Here is an 8,981-nt window from a genome sequence, read left to right as displayed (position 1 = left end):
CTAGAATCTAAATGCACATGCAATATGTTAGAACATCTAGTGGCACTTTGATAACCGCATTTCGATATGAGTTTCACACATCTTAATAATATGGCTATCTATCCTAAATGTTGTGATCACACCCACTAGGTGTCTTGATCACCAAAACAAAATGGTCCTATCACATATACCTTTGCCTTGAGCCCATTTTATTTTTTTCTTTCTTCTTTTCCAAGCCCGAGCACTTGATCATCTCCATGGCCATCACCATCATCACGATCATCATCATTTGCTCCACCATTTGGAATTGGAATGTGCTGCCCTATCTCATGATCACTTAGAGCAAAGGGTTAGCCCTTAGGGTTTCATCAATTCGCCAAAACGAAACTAGAGCTTTCAAGGGTACAGTTTGTCTTATTTTGGGTCGCTATTTCTGACTTTTTAATAAATGCCCCTACAATTGTCAGATAGTCATGTTTCCCGGCTCATATAGTGAGTTATGTAATAACTTGCCCCTCTAGTTGGGAGCTTATGCAATGCTTGTTCTAATAATTTGCCCAAGGTTGTAGGTTGGCTTGTTTTGTGTCGCTACTCTCATCTTTTAATAAATGCCTCTAGTTGGCAGTATGCCATGTTTTCTGGGTTTTTTTGTAATGTGTTGTATAATAACTTGCCCCCTAATTGACAGCTTATGCAATGTTTATTGTAATAATTTGTCACTCCACGTTGTAGCTTGTCTTGTTTTGGTCCGCTATTTTCTTTAGGGGTTTTAGTACTTTTATGTAAATACTATATAATAAATTTATTATACTCCCATGGTAACATTTAATGTGTATACCATGTAAAAACTTTAGTATATTTTTGGAGCAGCAAGTTTTGTATTACATGGTAGCAACTTCTTTCATAAATCTCCTAGCACATTTTTACACATAAATTGCTGCTAAAATAAAATTCTTCAAAACATAGGCAAGTGAGCTCTAGTTTTGTTCGCCTCATCACGTAGAAATACCGGTGCAAACGAAATTTAAAACGGATATATCATTCAAAAGTTATAGGTATTTAAATAAAATGTTTTATTTTTTCTTCGGTCAGCATGCATGCATGCAATGACAGAGGGGGGGGGTTTGAGGGAGTGGGAGTGGGTCGACAGCATGTGGCTATAGACCTTGGGTCGCGCGCTTCCCCAGCAGCGCGACAGGTCGTGGTTTAACCCCACCTTGGAAAAAATCCATTATACTTCTTTGAACTATTGCCACAATATCTTTTTGTCCTTATTAAATTCTAAAGTGTGGGGGTATTAACCCCTATACCCTTACGGCTAGGCTTGGGCCGGCCCGGACCAGGGGGTCTGGCCCACTAGAAGATGACGCGCGGCCCGGCCAATCTGTTCGGAGTCCTACGCAAGGAATCAAGGTAGATTTGGAGATCAAGCGAGATCCTGGTCGGTTAGAATAGGAATCCTTATCCGGCCACCTATGGCAATTGTAACTGGTTAGGATTAGTTTCTAGATCTGTAACCCTGCCCCCGGACTATATAAGGTGGGTAGGGGACCCCTCTAAAAAACATCTCTCATTGACATACAGCAATACAATCAGACGCAGGACGTAGGTATTATGCCTTCACGGCGGCCGAACCTGGATAAAACCTCGTGTCTGTCTTGCGTCACCAACTTGTTTGTAGCTTGCGCATCTGTCTGCCGATAATCTACTACCTTGGGCATACCCCTAGGTAGACTGCCGACCATATTTCGTCAATAGTGGCGTGCTAGGTAGGGGGTGTGCGTACTGCTCTCTAGGCGAACAAGATGGTCATCATCCCCAGTTCCATGGCTACGCCGAACGGCCTCACGTTCACCATCGGTCAGATCACCTGGACCACTGGATCCGACGACTTCATTGCCATGACCGCGGAGGAGGCGTGGATATGATCTGCGTCGACCACTGCTTCACCTGCATCGGCTACGGCTCCGACCATGGTGGATCTGGCTCAGGCCATGCCAGTGTCGTCTTCAGCCACGCCGACAACCCATCGTCCGCTTCCTCGCTACGAAGGGAGGCGGATCGACAACACCGACCTGCTCGACTCCATCGATCGGGTCGGCACCAAACTTGCTAAAACCCTAGCTTTGGTAAGTTCGATTCAAAGTCAACCTAATGAGTAGGTAACCACTACCCACAACAGATCTACCCGACCAGCTTGGGCCAGTCGTCCTGCACGACTTGGTATGGATCTCGTGGTCACATCTCCTCCTGAAGGGCGCTCCGTTCATCGCCGGCCAGCCCCCGCGACGGGTCTCCGGCTCTCCGAGTACGAAGCCTCGATGGAGAACTACCAGGCCCAGCCCTACGGCCTGCGCAACTTCGTCAACATGGTCCGGATTGAGGATTATCAAGAAGGATCCGTCCACACAGTTCAAGAGGGTGGCTCAAGCTCCTCGTACAACATCGCATCTAATGCCTCCGTCCACACCGAGCTCCAACATCATGACGATGAAGGCGTTGAATACGATATGGATATCCCAGACCACACCCCGGGGTTCCCACGATTCCCATCCTTCCCACCAAGGCGAGGGGACTTGATCAATGTTGTCAGTAATGACGAACCACCGGCAGTTGGCAAAACAGAACAAGAAAGGCTAGCACACGAAGCACGCAATATTGACCGGTTTAATCGCCGACAAATCGAAGCCGAGGCAGAAGAGGAGGCATGACGCATAAGGGTCCAGCCACGTGACCTTAACAATGCCTTTGACAAGGTGGGGGACAAGCAGGTCTTCAGGACTCCAAGCACCAACGTAGCTGTTGCTATGGCGACAATGCAACGACTACCCAATACCCCGGAAACCCAGGCAGTTCGTGATGATATACAAGCTTACCTGACGGCTGCTATGGCCCAGACTGTAGAGATTGTAAATCAAGCCCGAGCTCCATCCATCTCAGTCGAATCAAGCCACAGCCGCCAGTACTCAAGTCGCTCACAGCCACCCAACCAATGTGGCTCGCGCAACAACGACCCATCAGACAACCATCAAGGCGGAAACGGTGGCCATGATGGTGGTCGGGACGACAACCGCTGCAACTATCGGGACGACAACCGCCGAGACAACCGCGATAATCGTCGTGATAACCACGGTCGTAGGGTTAACCAGGGTGGCAACCGGGATCACCGTGATGGCAATAACGATCTCCGCCATTACCTCGGAGAACGCGATCTACGCGATCGCATTAACTAAAGAGCCAACGATCGTGCATCCCACGAAAGCTATCGCCGTATGGAATATGATACTGCCCACGGCCCTTCGGGTTTGAAGCAGTTTACTCCACACCTTCGCCAAGTCATATGGCCCAAGAACTTCAAGCTCGAAAAACTTCAGAAGTACGACGGCAAGGAGAACCCCAAATTATGGGTCATGCTCTATGAAACCGTGTGCAGATCAACCATGGCTGATGAGCACGTCATGTCTAATTACTTCCCAGTCGCCGTCGGCCATGCAGGCCACCAATGGCTGGTCAGCTTGTCGGCGAACTACTTTGATTCTTGGCAAGAGCTCAAGCAAGCATTCATCGACAACTTCATTGCTACTTGCGAGCAACCAGGCAACAAATATGATCTACAGCGGATTCGAGATCACAAAGATGAGCCACTGCGTGAGTACGTCCGACGCTTCTTGGAGATGCGCATCAAGGTCCCGTCAATCTCCGACAACGAGGCAATCGAGGCTTTCATCACTGGTCTCCACTTCCACGATGCCCTAAGGGACAAGCTCCTTCGCAAGATACCTGAATCAGTCACAGCGCTCCTAGCCACTGCTAAAAAATATGCGGATGCCGATGATGCTAAAAAGATAATCATTGAAGAAGCAGCAAGGGTTCCATGCTCCGACCACCCCCCACACCGCGACGACTACCGCGGCAACCGTGGTTGGAACGACAATTTTGATCGCCGCAACCAGCGCAACGATTCCCACGACCACCGCGACCAGCGTAATCAGCGGCGTAATCGCCATGACGATTACAGGGGAAAGCGTGCTCGGGAAGACGATGGCGAGGTCAACACCATTAAAAAAGGTGGCGGACATCGTAACTACGAAGAAGACTACGCCAAAGCATTGAAAGGACCCTGCCAGCTCCATCCCAAGTCAAACCATACCATGGAGAATTGTCACGTTCTCAAGTCTATCTACACGCGTCAACAGGCTCCGGATACATCCGACAAGCCTAACGACACAGGGGAACAGCACAACGAGAACAATGATGATGAAGACATAGATCCCCGTCACAAGTACGTCAAGCCAACCGCTTGCGTCCACACCATCATTGGGGGCAAAGTGTCCATCGAGACCAAACAAGAACGAAAGCTGCTCCCCCGTGCCTGCTTGAATGTGGCCAACGCCGACAACCTCATCGCCGATCCACGGCTTCCTCCTTGGTCTCACCATGAGATCTCCATCAGCAGAAAAGACCAATGGGCTGCTATACCTGAGCCAGGGCATTTTCCCCTGGTTCTCGATCCTTGTATCAACAAGGTTCAGTTCGACAGAGTGCTGGTTGACGACGGCCGTTCCATCGATATATTGTTCAAGAACAGTTTGCCAGCCCTAAAGATAACCCAGGCTGATCTCAAGCCATACGAGGCATAGTTCTGGGGTGTTCTCCCCAGACAGAGCTCTACACCTCCTGGGCAGATCACGCTACCTGTGCAATTTAGTACCCCAGACCACTTCCGCACCGACTACGTCAACTTCGTAGTCGCCGACTTCGAAGGCACCTACCATGCTATCCTTGGTCGACCAGCGCTCACCAAGTTCATGGCCATACCTCACTACAGGTATTTGGTGCTCAAGATGCCTACTGAGAAGGGGGTTCTAACTCTCAGGGGCAATGTGTACGCAGCTTACACCTACGAGGATGACAGCTTCAAAATAGCAGAGGCTCACGACCTCTCTATTCGCATGGCCGAGACCACGTTCGATGCCAAAAAGACCCCAGCCGATCACCTAGAGATCCTAGAGCTCGAGGCCCCACGCAAGAACATCAAGTCCAAAGAGCACAAAGAGATCCAGCTGGTCGACGGCGATCCTAGCAAAACGGCCCTTATCAGGGCCAACCTAGATCCTAAATAGGAAGACGCGCTCGTTAGGTTCCTGAGAAGCAACGTGAGTGTGTTCGCATGGAAACCCGCCGACATGCCCGGTGTACCTCGGAACTTGATCGAGCACTCCTTAAATGTCGATGGCAAGGCCAAACCCATCAAGCAGAAGCTACAACGGTTCACTCATGATAAAAAGGAGGCTATTAGGGTAGAAGTTACACGGCTTTTAGCAGCCAGATTTATCAAAGAAGTGTATCATCCGGAATGGTTAGCCAACCCGGTTCTTGTACGCAAAAATAATAAGGAATGGAGAATGTGCGTTGATTACACTGATCTCAACAAACACTGCCCTAAAGACCCCTTCGGCTTGCCTCGCATAGATGAGGTCGTAGATTCAACTGCCAGTTGCGAGCTGCTTTCCTTTCTCGATTGCTACTCTGGTTATCACCAGATCGCTCTAAAAAAGGACGACCAGATCAAGACATCCTTCATCACGCCTTTCGGCGCCTACTGCTACATGACCATGTTGTTCGGGCTCAAGAACGCCGGGGCTACCTACCAACGCGCCATACAGGCCTGCCTCAAAGACGAGATAAAAGACGACCTCCTCGAGACTTATGTTGATGATGTAGTTGTCAAAACCAAGGAAGCATATACCCTTGTTGACAATCTAGAACGCACCTTTGCAGCCCTTAACACATTCCAATGGAAATTAAACCCAAAGAAGTGCATCTTTGGTGTTCCTTTTGGTATACTGCTTGGCAACGTCGTCAGTCACAACGGCATACGCCCTAACCCAGAGAAAGTCAAAGCTGTCTTGGACATGAAGCCGCCCAAAAAGGTGAAGGATGTTCAGAAGCTTACCGGATGCATGGCTGCCCTCAGTCGTTTCATATCAAGACTAGGCGAGAAAGGACTACCGTTTTTCCAGCTGCTCAAAGCATCCGAGAAGTTTGAGTGGTCGGAGGAAGCAGATGTTGCCTTTACATAGTTGAAACAATTCCTTACATCACCTCCGGTCCTCACTGCTCCCAGAGAAGACGAAACCCTCCTGCTTTACATCGCGGCAACTAATCGAGTGGTCTCCACTGCCATGGTGGTCGAGCGCGACGAGCCCGGCCACGTCTACAAGGTACAGCGACCAATTTATTTTGTTAGTGAGGTGCTCAATGAATCCAAGACCAGGTACCCACAGATTCAAAAACTGATCTACGCCATACTGATCACATCCCGAAAGTTGAAACACTACTTCGACAGATATCGTGTGGTGGTCATGACTGAGTACCCTCTGGGAGACATCATTCACAACAAGGATGCAAACGGGCACATCGTCAAATGGGCAATGGAGCTATGCCCTTTCTCCTTGGAATTTACAAGCCGTACTACAATCAAGTCTCAGGCACTTGTCGATTTCATCGTCGAGTGGACAGACTTAAGCACACCTTCCTCTCAGGGGCCCGCTGAGTATTGGAAGATGTACTTCGACGGCTCTCTCAACATCGACGGCGCAGGAGTAGGTGTCCTTTTCGTGTCACCATCCAAGGAGCAGCTCCAATACGTCCTCAGGATTTATTTCCCCGCGTCTAATAACGCCATCGAATACGAAGCATGCCTACATGGTCTGCGCATTGTGGTCGAGCTTGGTGTCAAACGTCTCTATGTCTACGGAGACTCAGCTCTGGTCATCAACCAACTCAACAAGGACTGGGATACAACCAGCAAAAAGATGGATGCATACTGCAAATCGATCAGAAAGCTGGAAGGCAAATTCTATGGCATCGAGTACACACATGTGGTCCGGGACAAAAATCAAGCAGCACATGCGCTGTCAAAGTTGGGATCATCCCGAGCCAAAGTCCCACATGGCGTATTTGTTCAAGACCTGCTCACGCCTTCCATCAAAGAAGAAGATCCTGCTGTCGACAAGCCTCTAGACCAGCTATTGGTGGCTACGGTTCCGGCGTTAAACACCATCAAACCACCTCTGACCACTAAGGAGCCTGACTGGAGAGTACCTTTCATCAAGTACCTGATAGATGGTAGTGGTTACACTGATCGGACAGAAAACGAACGCCTGATGCGTCGCAGTAAGCAGTATCTGCTCATCGATGGCAAATTGTGGCACAAGAAGGCGAAGGAGGAAATCTTGATGAAGTGTATAACCCAGGAGGATGGTGAACATCTCCTGGACCAAATCCACTCTGGCTCCTGCGGCAACCACGCGGCCTCGAGAACGCTAGTTGGCAAGGCTTGCCATCAGCCATAGCCGATGCAGAGAAGCTAGTCCGCCATTGTGAAGGTTGTCAGTTCTTCGCCAAGAGAATCCATGTACCAGCACACGAGATTCAGACAATACCATCCTCTTGGCCCTTCGCATGCTGGGGACTGGATATGATCGGGCTGTTCAAACCGGCCCCTGGGAAATTTACATGCGTCTTTGTGCTGATCGACAAATTTTCTAAGTGGATAGAGTACATGCCTCTGGTCCAGGCATCTTCAGAAAAGGCTGTCACGTTTATCGACCAGGTCATCCACCGCTTCGGCATACCCAACAGGATCATCACTGATTTGGGTACTCAGTTCATCGAGAATGCTTTTTGGGACTTCTGCGATGAAAGGAGCATAGTAGTAAAATACGTCTCGGTGGCGCACCCTAGAGCTAATGGACAGGTCGAGCGGGAAAATGGTATGATCTTGGGCGCACTTAAGAAGAGGATGTACAGGGAAAATGACAAAGCTCCCGGAAGATGGCTCAAAGAGTTACCAGCCGTGGTCTGGGGTCTCAAAACCCAGCCCAGTCGCAATACCGGCGTATCACCATACTTTATGGTTTATGGCGCTGAGGCAGTGCTCCCAGCGGATATAGCCTTCAGATCAGCACGGGTAGAGAACTTCGACGAAGACAAGGCCAATGAAGTACGGGAGCTAGAAGTGAATAGTGCAGAAGAGAAGCAGCTCGATTCTTGTGTACGTATAGCCAAATACCTTGCTGTTTTGCGCAGGTACTACAACAAGAACGTCAAGGAGCGGTTCTTCGTGGTTGGGGACCTGGTCCTGAAGTGGAAGACGAATCAGGCTGGCGTCCACAAACTCGCAACCCCATGGGAAGGGCCCTTCATGATCAAGGAGGTTACACGACCAACGTCTTACAGGTTAGCTCACCTGGACGGTACAGACGTACCCAATTCATGGCACATCGACAAGCTTAGGCGTTTCTATGCTTAACTACTAAGATATGTACTCCCCTTGTACTTTCGATTTAATTCAATAAAGCTATTATGATTTCTCCGACCACTCTAATGTGTCACTTCGAAGTCTATTGTTATTCTAACTCAACCAGTTAAAACCAACCACCATTCCTTCTCGGGTTTTCAGAGCAGGCCCTGTCTCTGGTTCCTCCCAACGCGTGCATGGGGTCCGCTCTCTACGCTACAGGTGATCGGCAGGTCCCCTCTGGTTTGACTTATGTGTGTCTACGTGTGCACAAGCTACGCACCTCACACTCCGACCACAAGACAAACCAGAGCCATACAAACCTTTCAGGATGACGTATCGACTAAACTAGTACAACTAAACAAAACGCTAACATGTTCTTACTTAGTTACACCAACACGGTATCCAAGCTTAAATACATTTTCTACAAAACAAACAAGCTTATGCTGATATACAGTTATGTTATTACAAGCTTGCCTAAAAAGGTCCAAGTTTACAATAACACAACTACATCTTCTTCCACAGCCATAGCCTATACTATCGGCTGGTCGGGGCACGCGGCACCTGCTGCTCGCTGGGCCTGACATCGTGCAAGGGTCTCAGGGACTCTGGCATTGTTCGAGCTGAAGAAGATGGCCCCGCCGATGCCTGGCTAGTCGAGACCACAGGCTTCGCCGGTTGGCTTAAAAATGACAGC

The sequence above is a fragment of the Miscanthus floridulus genome, chromosome 9 (assembly GCF_019320115.1).
Source record: "Miscanthus floridulus cultivar M001 chromosome 9, ASM1932011v1, whole genome shotgun sequence".
Classification (NCBI taxonomy): Eukaryota; Viridiplantae; Streptophyta; class Magnoliopsida; order Poales; family Poaceae; genus Miscanthus; species Miscanthus floridulus.
The sequence above is the reverse complement of the archived record's forward strand: the minus strand, read 5'-3'. Positions refer to the sequence as shown.